We start from the raw sequence: 20232 nt of genomic DNA on the forward strand, positions 1-20232 counted from the left end.
ATTCGCCCATACGTGCTACGTGTCCTGCCCATCTCACATGTCTGGTTTTAATGTTCCTAATTATGTCAGGTGAAGAATACAATGCGTGCAGTTCTACGTTGTGTAACTTTCTCCGTTCTCCTGTAACTTCATCTCTCTTAGCTCCAAATATTTTCTTAAGCACCTTATTCTCAAACACCCTTAACCTCTGTTCCTCTCTCAGAGTGAGAGTCCAAGTTTCACAACCATACAGAACAACCGGTAATATAACTGTTTTATAAATTCTAACTTTCACAGTTTTTTCGAGAACAGACTGGATGATAAAAGCTTTTCAACCGAATAACAACAGGCATTTCCCATATTTATTCTGCGTTTATTTTCCTCTCGAGTGTCGAAGTACTTGAATTTTTCCACCTTTTCAAAGAATAAACTTCCAATTTTTATATTTCCATGTCGTATTATGTTGTGGTCACGAGACATAATCATATACATGTTTTTGCGGGCTTTATTTCCAATACCTATCTCTTTACTTGCTTCAAGTAAAATTCCCGCGTTTTCTCTAATAGTTGGTGCATTTTCTCCTAACATATTCATGTCATCCGCATAAACAAGGAGCTGATGTAACCCGTTTAATTCCAAACCCTCTCTGTTATCTTGAACTTTCCTAATGGCATATTCTAGAGCAGAGTTAAAAAGTAAAGGTGATAGTGCATCTCCTTGCTTTAGCCCGCAGTGAATTGGAAAAGCATTCGACAGAAAGTGGCCTATACGTTTCACTGAGACACATTTTAATTAATCGACCTGGTTTGTTGGGAATAGCAGATTCAGTAAGAACATTGTATAAAACTTCTCTCTTAACCGAGTCATATGTCTTTTTGAAATCTGCGAATAACTGATGTACTGTACCCTTATACTCCCATATTTTCCACCAATATCTGTCGAATACAAAAAATATGATCAATAGTCGATCTATTACGCCTAAAACCGCACTGATGATCCCCAATAATTTCATCTACATATGGTGTTAATGTTCTCAAAAGAATATTGGACAAAATTTTGTATGACGCCAATAAAAGTGATATTCCTCGGCAAAAACAAATGTATTTCGTTCTTGAAAAATGTAGTTATTTTCGTAAACCTTACAGCTTGTAGAGTTTTCCTGATAATTTCGTTAGTAAAATTGTGCTAAGCATTTAGTATTGAATATTTTGATACGTACAATATTATCCAGTGAATTTTTTTAAGAATTATGACACTTCATATTGTGCAGAATTGTACGATTAAGTTTTTTAAGAACTTGTTTTGAGAGACAAGTATGCTGTAGGAAAATATGGCTCTCTTTAATATCATGTTCCTAATTTGTATCTCTGCAATGCATGCTAGTTTTATTATACTTGTCGCAAAAAAAAAAAATACGGGAGGGAACTTGGAGGGGCAGAAGAAAGGAGCGAAGAATTTGTCAGAACATGAATCAGTTGTTAGACCTAACCCCAGCCCTCCCACTTGCCCCCAGAAAAGATCAACTATAACATATTTCGTCACCAAGTTGTAAACCAAATCTCTAATTTTTTATCCCCACCTTTTCCTGCTCACTCCCACCATTTCAGAAATAAAAAAAAGACAAGTATATATATACATTTCTTTTTGGTCGACTGCAATAAGACAAGTGATTCTGTCTCTTTCCTCTTCGGTATTTTGGGCACTGGTAGAAGGTCACTAAAATTAACTATCTATCGAGACGTAGAATATAGGAGACCGTTAAAGAGAGAGAGAGGGAGAGAAAGTGTGTGTGTGTCAGAGAGAAGAGCTCAGTACGAACTATAAATTATTCAAGTGTGAAGGACTTAGCACTATATTACTGCTACAGTGCTGCCCTCATGTCCTCTGGTGGAGGATTCCGAACCACATAATTAATTAGAGTCCTAAAAACATCATTCGTTACTTTTATAATATCAGCGGCTGTAGCAAAACAAGCCACGTCTGTCTTGCGCGCGTTTTAAAATCATTGGTAGAAATACATTTGCTCTCTGCGGAAGAAAAAAAAATAGCTGAGTTCATAGCGAAATAACGACATCTGCATACAGTACTCGCTTTATATGTGTGAGAAATAATGAATTTGTAATATATTTTGACTGTCCTAATAAATAATTTCAGCTATTGCTTTCGTTTTAACGTATTTTTCTAGAGGTATGCCTTCCAATCTTTTATTCTTCTCCATTTTATGTTGCAACATTCCAAAGTGCCAGTAGACCTGAATAAATTCGCCCATGTACCGAAGGCCATATCCAAAATCCAAGACTCCTATTCTGCAGGCTTTAATTTCGGAGAATTCCTAAACTTTCGTGGGCTTATTCCGACATTTGTTGAAACCCCTTAGGAAAACCACGCAAAACTTTAAACATAATGACTTCGCTCCCAATACCATGGAAACAGGAGTTTAAGATGAATATCGTAACTCTTTGTTTTCAGCGCGGTCCGTCCCTCTACATTCTCAGTTTAATGTGTCTTCTAAATATTATAAAGGAAACATTTACTCGCACAGTGTAAGGGCTTTGACCCCCTTCTCTTGAGAGGACTGCGGTTCCCTCTCTCACTAGTCACTGTGCAGGATTTTAACATATTTACCGATCATGTTCTGTTACTGTTCTGTCATGCTTCCCCTCCCCACCCTTCGCGTCATGTAGTAGCTATTAAATTACGTTCATTTTCGGCTCTATTCTTCAAATTTCTCTAATTTTCTTTCATATGAACGGCGGAGTGAGATAAGTGGCCAACAGGCTTGGAGATCACATAAGTCCACATTTCTCTCCCTAAGGACGCGTTTTCTCATACGTTTTAAATGTTTCTCCTTTAATTTTCCCCCATTCATTCACGTAAAATAAAATAGATAAACTACTATTTCACAGGGCTAAATGGCTTCAGCAGTTGGGTACCTCGTTCTTATGAGTGCATTCATTCTATAATTACCATGGAGGCACGAGATAATTACTCCACCTGTCAGTGTAATTCACACTGGCTCCATCCCTATCTGTTTGTTTGGTTTCGGCAAAAGTGTAAAAGTTGCTTTGTCTATGTTAGAAGTTAATTGAAGCATGGTGAACTAATTAAACAGAAAGTTGAACAGGGCAAACTGCTTCGCAGCTGGGTACCTGAATAAATGAGTGCATTGGTATTTCAAATTAACATAGGGGCATGAGTAAATAGTCTGCCATTAAAACTCACCCACTATAGTTCCACCACAATTTATTTTATTTATTTACTTATTTATTTATTTTATTTATTTATTTACTTTTTTATTTATTCGTTTGTTTATTTACTTTTTCATTTATTCATTTATTTGCTTATTCATTTATTTGTTTATGTATTTATTTAGTCATTTATTTAGGTACCTATTTATTAATTAATTTATTTAGGTACTTATTCATTTATTCACTAATTTATTTATTGTTAAACATTTATTTATCTACTATTTATTTGTGTGTTTATGTATTAATTTACTTATTTATATATTTATATTTACTTATTGGCTTATTTATTTAGCTCCTTTATTTATTATTTATTTATTTATTTAGTCATTTATTTGTTTGTTCTTTTATTTATTCATTCATTTATTTGTTTATTTATTTACTTTTCATTTATTAATTTATTTACTATAATATATATATATATAATTGTATTGTTTAATGGCTAATAAAGATTATTATTATTATTATTATTATTATTTCCTTGTGTTCTTATAGATTTTTACCAAATTCCGATTATAACTATGAGACTAATTGCGAATATTTCAATTGCGGTAGTTTGTTCACCAGACGTCAGGATCTTGATTATTTATTTTTTTGTAAAGTCATTAAGGGTGATATTGATTGTGAATCATTCATAAGCAATATCAGTCTTCGTATTCCTGCTAAGGGTTTAAGATTTCATAAATTGTTTTATAATAGGAATTCTAAATCTCTGTCTCCGGTCTGCAGATGTATTAAATATGCTAATTTGGATGGATTGAACTTGGATCCATTTAATGTGTAGTATATACTTTTCGAGTTTTATGTCGGTTTTATTATTTATGCCATTGTTAGATATGTATCATACTATTCTCGTCATTTGCATAACTTTACAATATTCATTATATGATTCCAGTCTTCATTTATATGATTTCATTAATTCATTTGTAATACATTTTATTTAATTGCCATTATTTTAATTATCTCACTGAACTAATTTTAATAATATTATTTGTGCTATTTATTTTGTTGCATTTTGGTCAATTGAGTAATGTAGACTATTATATTGATTGTATTTTCATCTCATTGCCATTTTCTATCATTCATTCTCATCATTATTTGTTGTTTTGTTTCGTTTTGTATCTTGCTAAACTGTAATTGGCCTAGTGCTGTTGTTTCGCACATTAATATTCTAAATAAATAAATAAAAATAAATAGAATAAATAAATTATTATTATTATTATTATTATTATTATTTTACTAATTTATTTATTTTTATTAATTTGTTACTTATTACTTTGTTTATGTATTTATTTTCTTATTTATTTAGTATTTATTTGTGTTTCTTTATGTATTAATTTATTTACTTGTTTATTTATTTAGTATTTATTTGTTTCTTTATGCATTAATTCATTTACTTTTCATTTATTAATTTATTTACTAATTTATTTATTTTTATTAATTTGTTACTTATTACTTTGTTTATGTATTTATTTTCTTATTTATTTAGTATTTATTTGTGTTTCTTTATGTATTAATTCATTTACTTTTCATTTATTAATTTATTTACTAATTTATTTATTTTTATTAATTTGTTACTTATTACTTTGTTTATGTATTTATTTTCTTATTTATTTAGTATTTATTTGTGTTTCTTTATGTATTAATTCATTTACTTTTCATTTATTAATTTATTTACTAATTTATTTATTTTTATTAATTTGTTACTTATTACTTTGTTTATGTATTTATTTTCTTATTTATTTAGTATTTATTTGTGTTTCTTTATGTATTAATTTATTTACTTGTTTATTTATTTAGTATTTATTTGTTTCTTTATGCATTAATTCATTTACTTTTCATTTATTAATTTATTTACTAATTTATTTATTTTTATTAATTTGTTACTTATTACTTTGTTTATGTATTTATTTTCTTATTTATTTAGTATTTATTTGTGTTTCTTTATGTATTAATTCATTTACTTTTCATTTATTAATTTATTTACTAATTTATTTATTTTTATTAATTTGTTACTTATTACTTTGTTTATGTATTTATTTTCTTATTTATTTAGTATTTATTTGTGTTTCTTTATGTATTAATTCATTTACTTTTCATTTATTAATTTATTTACTAATTTATTTATTTTTATTAATTTGTTACTTATTACTTTGTTTATGTATTTATTTTCTTATTTATTTAGTATTTATTTGTGTTTCTTTATGTATTAATTCATTTACTTTTCATTTATTAATTTATTTACTAATTTATTTATTTTTATTAATTTGTTACTTATTACTTTGTTTATGTATTTATTTTCTTATTTATTTAGTATTTATTTGTGTTTCTTTATGTATTAATTTATTTACTTGTTTATTTATTTAGTATTTATTTGTTTCTTTATGTATTAATTCATTTACTTTTCATTTATTAATTTATTTACTAATTTATTTATTTTTATTAATTTGTTACTTATTACTTTGTTTATGTATTTATTTTCTTATTTATTTAGTATTTATTTGTGTTTCTTTATGTATTAATTTATTTACTTGTTTATTTATTTAGTATTTATTTGTTTCTTTATGTATTAATTCATTTACTTTTCATTTATTAATTTTACTAATTTATTTATTTTTATTAATTTGTTACTTATTACTTTGTTTATGTATTTATTTTCTTATTTATTTAGTATTTATTTGTGTTTCTTTATGTATTAATTCATTTACTTTTCATTTATTAATTTATTTACTAATTTATTTATTTTTATTAATTTGTTACTTAATACTTTGTTTATGTATTTATTTTCTTATTTATTTAGTATTTATTTCTTTCTTTATGTATTAATTCATTTACTTTTCATTTATTAATTTATTTACTAATTTATTTATTTTTATTAATTTGTTACTTATTACTTTGTTTATGTATTTATTTTCTTATTTATTTAGTATTTATTTGTGTCTCTTTATGTATTAATTCATTTATTTTTCATTTATTAATTTATTTACTAATTTATTTATTTTTATTAATTTGTTACTTATTACTTTGTTTATGTATTTATTTTCTTATTTATTTAGTATTTATTTGTGTTTCTTTATGTATTAATTTATTTACTTGTTTATTTATTTAGTATTTATTTGTTTCTTTATGTATTAATTCATTTACTTTTCATTTATTAATTTATTTACTAATTTATTTATTTTTATTAATTTGTTACTTATTACTTTGTTTATGTATTTATTTTCTTATTTATTTAGTATTTATTTGTGTTTCTTTATGTATTAATTTATTTACTTGTTTATTTATTTAGTATTTATTTGTTTCTTTATGTATTAATTCATTTACTTTTCATTTATTAATTTATTTACTAATTTATTTATTTTTGTTAACTTATTATTTATTTGTGTTTGTGTTAATTAATTTATTTACTGACTAACATTGATTGATTGATTGATTGATTGATTGGTTGATTGATTGATATTTCACACTGTCCACTGCACTCCATTATTATATGTGTGTGCTTGTCTTGTCTGTTCTGGTATTTAATCCACTCTTACCTAAACTTACGTACACCTTACACTTTCATTTAACATGCATTTCCTGGAAACTTAACTTCAAAAGCTCACACGCCTTGCTCAGAAAACATTTTTGCTTTACATAACTGCTACAATATATATGCTGTGGCACATAGTAGTGGTTTAATATCTCACCAGACACTTTAGGCGAAAACAGAGTAGGATTAAAAAAACTGTAGGGATGCATGTTTGAAGGAATGCAGTTATAAATGCACGAAAACCAGGAAAATATTTTAAAGTCAATTGTCATGATACGATTTTTTTTTCTTCCCTCCATTGATACGATTTTATTTTACCTCATAATTCGAACTAACTTTGTAGAGAAAATGAGAAATAAAAACTTGGGCTACATCAAAGAAAACAATGGTGTCCATAAATATTTTTTGGCTCATTGTAAAGGATATTAATTTGCCAAGTTCTTTTCTTTTTTTTTCCGCTTTTTTGTAACTCTCCGTGTTGGTATATATTATAATTTATAACTTAATTTATACTGTTTTAAAAAAAGTTTCTTTAATCTATTTCTCTTTAAAAAAATAACGGCCGTCTATATTTTCGTGCGACTTCCAAGTAGACCAAGGTCTGGCGTGCAAGATTCAAGCAGACTTTTACGCTGCCGAAACAAAACACTGATAGCTCAACGGAAGTGTCATGGAAACGAACAAAAAGGAGTATATTTTTACATCCAATACACCGAAACATTTCCTAGTGAAATTTCAGTAAAAATCAGAAATAATAAACTTTTTTTTTTCCTGCTGTGGTTCAAGCATTACTAGGTTCGATTCTCGGCATGAATTATAGTTCAATTTCTGTTTAACGGTACTGGGTATGACGTGTATCTCCCTTGTATTATACCTATATTTGTTATGTATTATCTCAAACGTTGAACATAACCTATTCTTATCACATCGTGTACGAATGTCTAATCTTGGATTATACTCTAAATGCGATGATGAAAGAAATCAATCTTCTAACACTTGAAAGTAGTTTTTGTAATGATGATACGCAAAAATAGATGGCGTCATTAAATTAAAGAAATAAATGGCAAAATTTCGTTGGCTGTAGTTCAGTAGGATTTTTTTTACTCCAGTGATGTGAAAATATTAAAATGTTCTTTGAACATAGATACGTAGCAAGTTTCCATGATTACAACAGTCGATACGGCGTCATTAAATACTGAAGAAAAGATACAATAAAATATTTTCTTGACAGTTCACTAACATCTGATGTTTTATTAGATATAAACATTTTCAAATATAACAGAACACATGGAAATATTCTACAGTTGATACAGCGTTATTTAATGCTCAAAGATGTAAGCAAATTAAATAATAATAATAATAATAATAATAATAATAATAATAATAATAAATATTCAGTCTTTCTAAACTGATGCATTTTTTTAGGATCATTATGTAATTACACCCACCTTATATGTGAACACAGCAGTTGATGCAGCGTCAAGAAAAGATAAGTAAAATGTTCCTATAGGTACTGATGTAGCGATCTGATAGGCCTAATCTCTACCCAAACTTGTACAGAAATATTGTTAAACTATATCCTACAGAGTAAGATACGTAAGTAGGCCTAATCTATATTCATGGATAACAGTAGTTGATACAGAGTCAATAAAAATACGGTACTCAAAACAAGGGGCAGTATAAAGCCGGTACTGGAAGTCAAGTAACATTCGCGAACTCTGATTTCATACTCAAAGGTATGTGTACCTCATAATAGAACTTAAATATCCTACATTTTGTATAGCAGTAGTTGATATAACATCATTAAATATTCAAAAAAGAACCGTAATATTTCACTATCAGTAACGATCTGGATCTCTGATCCATATCGATGCAGAAGTGTTTCTTAGAATAGGATTTACTCAATTATCCTACATTTTGGATAGCAGTAGTTGATATAAGATCATTAAAATTTCAAAGAAAGAAGCAATAGTAAGATATCGCTATCGGTAGTTAATTAACAATCTAGATCCCTGATCCATACCAATGTAAAAGTGTTTCTCAGAATAGGATTTACTTAAGTATCCTACATTTTGGATAGCAGTAGTTGATATAACATCATTAAATACTAAAAAAAAGAACAATATTTCACTATCAGTAACAATCTGGATTTCTGATCCATACCGATGCTAAAGTGTTTCTTAAAATAGGATTTACTCAAGTATCCTACATTTTGGATAGCAGTAGTTGATATAACATCATTAAATACTCAAAAAAGAACAGTAATATTTCATTATCAGTAACAATCTGGATCTCTGATCCATACCGATGCAAAAATGTATCTTAGAATAGGATTTACTTAAGTATCCTACATTTTTGGTTAGCAGTAGTTGAGATAGTATCATGAAAAATTCAAAGAAAGAAGCAATAGTAACCTATATTGCTATCGGTAGTTAATTAACAATTTGGATCTCTGATCCATACCGATGCAAAAGTGTATCTTAGAACAGGATTTACTTAAGTATCCTGCATTTTAGATAGCAGTATCATTATTAAATAAAAAGTAGAAGATAACAAAAATGTCAGTTGACCTGTAACAAAATCTGGGACTATGTTAGAAACTTATGGAGAAATATTTCAAGTCTGTAATTTGTAAGTAATTAGACTTTTTCTTTTCTCGCGACCAAAATAGTTGATAGACCGTCTTTACATGATCAAGAAACAACAAAATAGGCCTTGGATATCTTCAAGGCTTGTAACGTAACAGTTCAGTTTACATTTGTGGCTGCAGTAGCTATGGAGACGCAGTCAAAGCCCTCAAAAGTGTTTTCTGAAGTTGCTCAAAGAAACCCGTAAGCTAGGCTGCTTTCTCGATAGAAAGGCCAGCTCACGTGTTAATCCAACTGGACGGTAGAAACGAAGAAAACAGCTTGTGGGAGTTATGATCTTGCAATATTTTCAAGAAGCCGTGATTGAACAAACATTCCTCCGAGGTTTTAACTTCTCTTACACTTCTGCATGACGCTGACCATTGAAAATGGTAGGGGGGAATGGAGGGAGAGTTTCGAAAAGAGGGGTTGACGTATAGAAGAGAGAAGGTTAGAAGTTAATCAATAAAGCAGTGTTATGTCGGCGTCAGTCTAGATGAACCAAGCAAAGCAACCATCATTCCTAGTTACCCCCTTGCACACCCTCTTCGTTTTCCCCCCTTCTGCCCTCAGTTTCTCACCCCTATCGTTCCATCCCTCCTACACTACCTTCCAAATACTATTTCTGCAGGCTTGCAAGCCATTTCTCTTATAGTCCTTCATCAGAATCATCGATGTCGTTCTCTTACCCTTTCGATTTGTCTTGCAACCCTTGCTGTTCTTCCACCCCTCTGTCCCCCTCTGCGTACTGATACAATCTCCATATGAACACTAGTATGTTTCTTACCCTTCTGTCTGTATGTGTCGTCATTGACAACGGAATAATCATTCTTTCTGTGAATGTTATCTAACGTATATATTTTTTTTCAGTCCATATGTGAAAGAACTCGTTTCTAAGGACTGGTTATATCGTAATTTTACACGTCCAGAGTTCCCATATCATAACAATCTATAGAAAACTTAAAATTTATCTTCTTCTGCAAAAGTTTGCCGTTAGCCCAATGACTAAAATGTTGGATTTTCAAGTAGAAAACCCGGTTTCAATTCTCGGTGCTTCTAAATAGATTTTGTGATAGAAAAGGATGATGTTTGAGTCAGGTTCTAGCTGTGAACTCCCGTCTTTCCTGTCAAAATTTCCCTAATTCTTCACAAATCATATCGTCACAACTAGGGACTGGATTTTTAAGTTTTTAAGAAGACCATTTTAGGTTTTTTTTTTAGGTTTTATGTCCAACCTATGAAAGGGGTCGCAAAAACTGCCCGATCGTTAAAAATGCCCTCTTCAAGTGATAGTTTTTTTAAAGAAGCGATTGAATAATAAAAATATCCATTTTGAATCTTGCGTACACTACTTTTAACACTTGAATATAAGTAATTGACTAACTAGCGGACTTACTCGTGTTAATTAAGTAAGTTTGTGCGGCTTACAGCTGTTTCGGTGCTTCATCACACCATCCTCAGAGCCTGCTAGATCTCGGCGTCATCTCGAACTTCTCTGCCTATTATGTGGGTGCGTTTGATTGTTGAAAGGTGTTGAAAAGTGGAGTCATAGTGTGTGTGTACAGAAATTGATCTGTGTGTTGAGAATTTGATCGGGGTGTGTTTTAGTGTGTTTGTATATTTCGTATTGTTCTAGTGTGAAGACGTGAACACAATCAAATGCATAGCACAAGAAAATGGTTAAAATCCAAACATAATAGACAACATCTTAAGAAAAACAAAACACAAACTTAACAAACACAAAAATACATAAACACAAGAACACAAGAAATACGTCACACTAACATATGAAAACAAAAGCACACACAAGATCGCATCTTCATTCAGAAAGCAGAAATACAACATAGCATACAGAACAGAAAACACACTACAAAGACATCTCAACACACAAAAAAACACAAACAAATAAACACGACCACACAGGTGTATACAAACTCACATGTAATAGTTGCGACAAGTTCTACATAGGACAGACAGGCAGATCATTCCAAACACGCTACAAAGAACATATTAAAGCAATAACCAGAGGACACAATACATCTACACATACGCCGATCACATAACCAATGCTAACCACACATACAATAAGATAAATGCGGACATGGAAATCCTACACATACAACCCAAGAACCAAAAACTCAACACATGATCAAGCTACAATGGGGGGAGGAGGAGGTAAATGATCTCAAACATAACCCCCTTATATGGAGATTCTATGGTTTTGCCCCCCCCCCAAGGAAACCGTTCTTTCTCCGTCTATGATCACGTAGTTGAAACGGCATTCTTAAATGATCTACCCTATTTTAAAAAACCTGTGGTGAAAACTTAGAAAACTTCGTGCATCTGCCGATGAACTTTTTAGATAGTTTTGTGTTTGCTATAGATTAGAAAGTCGTGATACTCGGCGATGGTCGGATTCCAGAGCACTTCTCGCGCAACAATCACCAAATTCCACCGGGAAAGGAAGCAGAAGCAACCAATGTAGTGAGTGAGCAAAGGGAAAACGTAATTCCTTTCTTCTGCTGCCGAAGAATTAGTCTCGCGGATTCTCGCGCTATACGAGACACGGTTATGGAACATCTAAAGGAAGGAGATTGACAGATGGAAAGTAAAATGTTGTTCCAGAGACCACGTATTCATTTTTCTAATCCTCAGAAGTAGAAAAATATTCTCATTGTTCACTCAGTTAATGAAATCGTATTATAACTTTAATCAGTTAACCTTTCTCTTAGAAGACAGTCTTTTGTTTCAGTTTCCTTAGCAACAATAAAAAGAGTAAAAGCAAGTCGCTGTGCTTTTGTTTTAGAGGACGCTGAAAAATAGCATGTGTAGGTCCATTAATAACAAGATTATAGTGTAATATCGAGATAGATCAGTTCTAAGTCAGAAATGTTCAAATTAATTTTATAAGATAGGCCTGTGAGGCATTTCAGTAGGAAAATTTATGGTCCAGATGAATTCTAACTCCTTTCTTGAAATTTAATGTTAGCTCATAACCTATACGACATTTGTTTACTGATCCCCAGTCCACAATAAACCGGGAACGAAAACGAGAACGAAAATATTGTTAAAATAAATGTATTTAAATGTGAGCATTCACAATTAAAGAGACGCTTGTCGGAGCCCGGGAACGGGAAAGTTAAGGCTGGTTCACAATAAACCGGTAACGGAAACGAGAACGAGAACGGAAATGTTAGAGTAAATGTATTTATATGTGAGCATTCACAATTTCTGAGACCTCCGGTGGTTGAAGTGTTAATCCTTGAAAAAATGTAATGGAGAATGTAGTAAGCAGAGAGATAAACATTTTTTCGGACTAGTATAACAAACGAACACCGAAATTAATAAAAATAAAATGTTTTCGTGATTCGGACGTCGATTTTCAATTTATAGACCTACTGATTTATACTTAATTTTTGTCTCTCTTTAAACAAATTATGTTATATTCTAATCGCAACCATTTAGCTTACTTTTCTTGTGAGGTATACAAGGGCCTTTGGTGGTCGAAGTGTGAATCCTGAGAGAAATATAAAGATGGATGTAGTAGGCTCAATAACATGTTTTCCGACAGGCCTAACAAAGTTGATCCTGAAGTTAAGAAGAAAAATTTTTGCGAGCTTCAGAAATCGATTTTCGAAAAGTAGAATTACTTATTAATGTTTAGTTTTCTTTTTAAACAAATTCTGGTGTAAATCAAGCTTTCAGGTATAACTCCCTGTAAAGTTTATTTGAATAATTTCGAGGAAAAAATTGTTCCGGGGCCAGGCATCGAACCCGGGACCTTTGGTTTAACGTACAAACGCTCCCGGGTTCGATGCCCGGCCCCGGAACAATTTTTCCCTCGAAATTATTCAAATCAACTTTACAGGGAGTTATACCTGAAAGCTTGATTTGCATAATACACGTCACTGTTCGTTAACAGAAAACCACAATTTAAGTCACACGGAGTTAGTGTGCACTCCATGTTGGTTGCTTGACGATTTGAGGTCTGTGGATATAGACGGAAAAATTGGATCGGTGTCTGGTAGAGTTCCCGGGTAGCTCAGTTGGTACGTTAAACCAAAGGTGCCGGGTTCGATGCCCGGCCCCGGAACAATTTTTCCCTCGAAATTATTCAAATTCAGATGTATTATAAATTAAATCGATTAGCTATTTGAACTGCAGCTGTTAAAAGTCAGGTTTGCAATCTGTTATTAACATTTTAACGTCCATATATCTACTGCCGAAGCTGCTGATGTTGAATACAATATTTTTCTCTCTTAAAATAACTTATGTCGTATTTAAAATCATTACAGTTAATCATTTTTGTCATAAAGTTACTAAGAGATCTAGCTAACCTGAATAGTTGATGTAGCATCTTAGAAAGACAGGAAGGAAGAAGAGTTTAGCATAGTTTTTGAGTCAAAGTGCAGTAAAAGTGAGTTCAAATTGCTTTACTCTATGTATAGCATACAATCCCGTTCCTCGGTTACACTGCCATCAGCGACTATAGCAACGGTTAGCCTGAGGGCAAGACAGTAATAAGGCAACTTTTCCTGCCCCGGGCGACCGTTTTATTGCTGTCAGATGGCATATAGAGTGCCCCAGAGCATTCCCATTCGAATTAAACCCACGTGTAGATTAGGCCCAGGCTATTGTTAGCCTAGTTCTCGCACAGGGGCAGCGAAAGCACGAAGATTTGTATCTAAGATAATAGCATTTTCTTTGCATATTACGAAATTATGACAACAGAGATCTGTATGACAGTTTTTAGTGTATAGTTCCTATTTTAGTTAATAAGAAGTTATTGTGGTAACCGGGAAATATTATTTCGAAATTTTCGCGGAAAAATATTTTATGTAGACTATTAAATAGTGCTGTAGAGTGCGCCTACCATTTGAGCTATATTATTATTATTATTATTATTATTATTATTATTATTATTATTATTATTATTATTATTATTTACTTACAAATGCCTTTAAGGAACCCGCAGGTTCATTGCCGTCCTCACATAAGCGCTCCATAGGTCCCTATCCTGTGCAAGATTAATCCAGTCTCTATCATCATATCCCAACTCTCTCAAATACATTTTAATATTATCTTCCCATCTACAACTCGGCCTCCCCAAAGGTCTTTTTTCCCTCCGGCCTCCCAACTAAAACTCTACATGCATTTCTGGATTCGCTCATACGTGCTACATGCCCTGCCCATCTCAAACATCTGGATTTAATATTCCTGATTATGTCAGGTGAAGAATACAATGCGTGTAGTTCTTCGTTGTGTAACTTTCTCCATTCTCCTGTAACTTCATCCCTCTTGGCCCCAAATATTTTCCTAAGAACCTTATTCTCAAACACCCTTAATCTCTGTTCCTGTCTCAAAGTGACAGTCCAAGTTTCACAACCATACAGAACAACCGGTAACGTAACTGTTTTATAAATTCTAACTTTCAGATTTTTTTGACAGCAGACTGGATGATAAAAGCTTCTCAACCGAATAATAAGAGGCATTTCCCATATTTATTCTGCGTTTAATTTCCTCCCGAGTGTCATTTATATTTGTTACTGTTACTCTAAGATATTTGAATTTTTCCACCTCTTCGAGGGATAAATCTCCAATTTTTATGTTTCCATTTCGTACAATATTCTGGTCACGAGACATAATCATATATTTTGTCTTTTCGGGATTTACTTCCAAACCTATCTCTTTACTTGCTTCAAGTAAAATTCCCGTGTTTTCCCTAATCGTTTGTGGATTTTCTCCTAACGTATTCACGTCATCCGCATAGACAAGCAGCTGATGCAACCCGTTCAATTCCAAACCCTTTCTGTTATCCTGGACTTTCCTAATGGCATATTCTAGAGCGAAGTTAAAAAGTAAAGGTGATAGTGCATCTCCCTGCTTTAGCCCGCAGTGAATTGGAAAAGCATCCGATAGAATCCGACCTATACGTACTCTGCTGTAAGTTATTATTATTATTATTATTATTATTATTATTATTATTATTATTATTATTATTATTAATTTTTTGTCGGCCTCGGTGGCGCAATCCGTGTAGTGCTGGCCTTCTGTTCCCGAGATTACGGCTTCGATCCCGGCCCAGGTCGATGGCATTTAAGTATGCTCAAATGCGACAGGCTCATGACAGTAGATTTACTGGCATGTAAAAGAACTCATGCGGGACAAAATTCTGAACACCGCTGATACAACCTCGGTAGTTGCGAGCGTCGTTAAATAAAACATAATTTAATGTTTTTATTATTATTATTATTATTATTATTATTATTATTATTATTATTATTATTATTATTATTATTAATTAGTCTCTTAAAATTGATCTTAAAATTATTTGTCTCGTATTAATTTCTCCTAGTCGAATTTTAAGCATATGGAGGAATTTCCTACACATGGGATTGAGCCCAGGACTTCCCGTAAACCAAGACAGTCCTTATTTACGTAAATATTTTTCAGCCATATTTTTTTTTCTGCAAAATCAGTCAGTGTTTAGAGGATAAATTCTTAATTCTCCTAATGGAACTTTGCTGGTTTCCTTCTGTTAACTGTATCGAAAGTGCATTACCTGTAAATGAGAGAGAGAGAGAGAGAGAGAGAGAGAGAGAGAGAGAGAGAGAGAGAGAGAGAGAGAAATCCAATTCGTGCATAGCGGAGACTCTAATGATGTTAACAGACTTTATACAATTTGGTCATTTCCTGTTTATCCTGTAGAAACTTGTAAACTCCATGCGCATTGGATCCGTTGCTATAGCAACCTTCATTCTTTAGCAATGACCGTTAACTTGTTACTGAGATTAATATATGACAAACGCTTTTATCTTCAGATTGAGTGAAACTTGACTGCCGTATACCTTTTGAAGAAATGTTTTGGCGTTAGTGACTGCAAGAGCCCAGGGATCGATTTCTCTGAGATTAGTGGTGAATAAACTGGCTTCAAATGGATTTCCTTATTATTCCCAATTCACGATTGCACTGTTATTGTGGTCTGGACTTATTTTTAATAATTTGAAAGGGTTTTTTTTTTCGCCAGAAGACCTGTGTTCGGTACCAGTCATATCCTGTAACTGTTTTTGTGAGTAAAATGGCTGTTGGGCCTCAATTTTTTCTGGGTAACGACAGTGATTTACCTTGAAATTTTATTTAACCATTACTCCATGATCGGCATGTAAATATCTAATCGTTTTCGAGTTGTTTTACGAGAGATGTCTCTTTTCTCTCGTTTTCCAAGGATGCCAGATGATTTCCCAGATCCAGCTCTCTTGTCTCCCGACAAAGGACAGTATCGTCAGCTAGTTTCCGTCATTTTCCTGCTTAAGGGTTAAGGGATTGATTAGGAAGCGAATTATAGCCTTTGAAATGGGTACTTCCCGGCATTTTCCTAGAGAAACAGGAGTCAGTATAGCAGGGTCTCAGAATTGAACCTGTGGACTCCGGAAGTAAATAAAATTAATTCTTATTGGAAGTAGTTTAACATATTTTCCACTGTCAAATATCACTCCGAAATTCCTTTTCGCCTGTGTTCAATCTATTATCTGATAGATTCACATTATAAAGGACCTCAATTTAACTAGACTACAATCAGGTCCTATAATAGTTTCTCAAAAACGGTTCATTACATTAGGCCTATCAATGTAAAATATCCTAAGATTGTTTTCGGTTGTGAGTGTAAAAAAAACTCATGTAAATTTCTATACTATCAGCAATAACATTTTTTATAAATTTTACCCGCTAAACTAACACGGAACAGTGTCACCAACTTGATTCTTAAAAACCCGCTAAGATACAGTGTAGAAACCGCTAAATTATTATATTGTTAATGTAAAAATAATAGTAATATACGTTACAAGAGCGGTATGTTGACGTTTTCATGGTCGAGGAAAAGATTGAAAAAGCGAAACGTAGTTGAGCTTTTTTAATTTCCGAGAACATGAAAACAAACATACCGCTCGTGTATCGTACATTATTTTGTGCGAAGATCGTTTATTACATACCTGAAAGACGAATTTCTAATTAGTTGCAACGAAATCTCCATGTTGGTTTCTGTTTAATGACGGCAACTTCGGAAAACCAAAATATCTTTCTTCAACATTGTTGCTATAAAATGTTTTCTGTGTTTACTATACTCCAGCAGGCCGTGATATACGTCTGTCTTTTTTTTCCCCCAGTCTATAAATGCTAACTTAAAACAAACGGTAAGGTTATGTAATGATTTATTTTTCATTTTAATATTTTAACAATATTATTTATATAACATATTGCAGTAATAACATCGGCATCTGGAATCTTGTTGATTTTTTCACGGCATCCTTAATGTTACTTGTATCAGGAATGCAATAAGTTTCGTGGAGTAGTAAACTTTACTTAATTTTTGCAAATATTTATAAACAATAATTAACATTGCAATTTAGGTGAAATTGCAGTGGTACGTTTCCAATTTATAATTATTACTATGTTAAACGCCTCTAAAAATAATATGTTAAAAGCCTAAAGCAGTAAAATGAATATGGCGCTTAAGCGGTAAGAAGAGGGAAATTGTTATGTGTGTTACGTTGGGAATACTGAATGTGGTATTTCACACTTACCGCGTATTGGTTCTGTGCGGAAAACAAGCAAATGCGCACGATCTCGCACAAAATTATTTTACCGCTGTGAGTGTTAAAAAAAACCGCTAAATCCCTGTATGGGCAGTACGAATTTCATAAATTTTATCAGCTAAACTAGCACTGAAAAATGCTAGATCTAGCGGGAAAACCGCTGAATTGGCAACACTGACACGGAAAAACATTAGATTCACCTGAAATATCGCTGAATTTTTAACATTGTTTATAGTTTACTGTATTCTTGTTGTATATTACTACCAGAATCAATAAGTATTAGTGCTTGAAATATTAAATACGACAAATGACGCTTCAAATTATTTATGCTATTTATGCTATTTATGTTGCAGACGTCTGTTACTGTCTGCGAGGAATTGATGAAAGAATTTAAACGCATTCGGTATCTACCAGTAAATTCATCTGGAAATGATTCCTGTAAAATATATCTATATTTTTCCTGGAAATGAATATAGAAAGCACACTCAACAATTTTTATTGTTTAATTTGCTTCTAACGTGAGATAAAATGAAGTAACAAAAATGAAGTCATATGGAGAATAAGTTCGTGTCTCCTACAATTTTATTATTATTATTATTATTATTATTATTATTATTATTATTATCATTATTATTATTATTATTATTATTATTATTATTATCATCATCATCGAGTTATTTAAAAGCCTGTTTAAAAACCTTATCAAACAATTTTTTTTGTTTATTTATACATGTTTTAACATATATGGTCATATCGCGTGTATAGCATCTTTGGGTACATCAGGATGTCATTTTATTATTATTTAGTTCCTGTTACTGTGTGATGTAGATGGCTTGTTTTTGCACGTAACTGAATTTAGATTTTGATTAATGTTTATGATATTGATGATATAAGCGGTGATGACTCATAGTATGTAAATTTCCGATCCGGCATTTGTCTTTGTGACTAAGGGAAATTCTAAAGAAAAAAAAAATTAGATTGGCTGTCCACGGGATTTGAACCCAGGACCTACTGCATGCGAGCCTCAAACGTTACCCTGAGCCAACTCGTTCTGTAAAGGTTTTTTTTTTTATAGTCAAGCATTTCATTCGCCAAAGAAATGGGTTTAATACCGCGGTTTTCAGTTGTTTCAATTAGGTTGCTTTGACAATATTTATTTCTAAATTTAACAAATGAAAACTGTTCAAATCTTCTTTGTTTCGAGTTCATTATTTAACGCTGTATTCTTTTCTTTTCAGGTAAGCTGTGGCACTTCATCACCTATAAATTTATCTGTTCTGTAAGTAACCATTTTATAATTAAAAGAGAGTATAGGAGAAATGAAGGCATTATAAAAATTTAGGGATCTATCTTGTTACATCGAGATGTTTGTTAACATAAAGGATTTACTAAAGTATTGCATCTATTAAGCTTTTTAAGGTATGCAAATGGCATTTAAATTAGGCAATAATATTAGCGTCTAAGAGAATTACGAGAAATTTTAATTATTTTTTAAATATTGAAATGTTAATTCTAGATAATTTATAAATTAGTGACCACACTTGAACTATAATTGGCAGATAAGTGATAATCAGTATTGGCTTAAAAGAGAAACTGAGCTATTTTAATAAAGTTCAGGTATATATTTTTTAATTAAATATTGAGATGTTAATTTAATGACGCTTCTAATATAATCCTTTTTTTTAGTTTTTTATTGACTTAGACCCTTAATTGGCATATACCGGGTGTATCTCTTGTCCCTATTCTTCGGAATGTAGGCAACATTGAATTTTTAGGGATGACATAGGAATTCAGGTAGCCTTTGTATAACGAAATCTCCCAACACACAGATTTATTAGTAGTATAGATTAGACTATATCTACTGTACGGAAACTGTGGTCAGCTTGAGTGATTTCTTTTACTTGAAATTAAGATTTTTATCGTGTTTTGAAAAAGTGGACTTAATATCATAAAAAAATTAATGGAATATTCTTTCTTCTAGTCCTAATTTATGTATTATTTTGAATTTATTTTACATGACGAATGGAACGTTAAGTTTGGAGAAAATTAGGAACTTTAATTTAAAACTTGTTTTTATATATTGCGCTATTAAATTAGTACAATAAAACTGATTTCGATACTACGACTATTTCAAGAAATCATATGTAACATATATTGAGATTTCTTATAAAAATACAGAAACTTCTTGGTTCATTTCATGGTTTTAGTGATATGTAATTGCAATATAAATCAGACAACAATGTTAGTGAATAAATGTT

General features: G+C 31.5%; 1 protein-coding gene across 1 annotated transcript in view; it reads left to right on the forward strand.

Moving 5' to 3' along the window:
• ct (homeobox protein, cut) overlaps positions 1-20232 on the forward strand; it is a 693629-nt gene that overhangs the window by 80831 nt on the left and 592566 nt on the right. The gene's annotated exons all lie outside the window — the stretch shown is intronic.

The sequence above is a fragment of the Periplaneta americana genome, chromosome 6 (genome assembly GCF_040183065.1).
Source record: "Periplaneta americana isolate PAMFEO1 chromosome 6, P.americana_PAMFEO1_priV1, whole genome shotgun sequence".
Lineage (NCBI taxonomy): Eukaryota > Metazoa > Arthropoda > Insecta > Blattodea > Blattidae > Periplaneta > Periplaneta americana.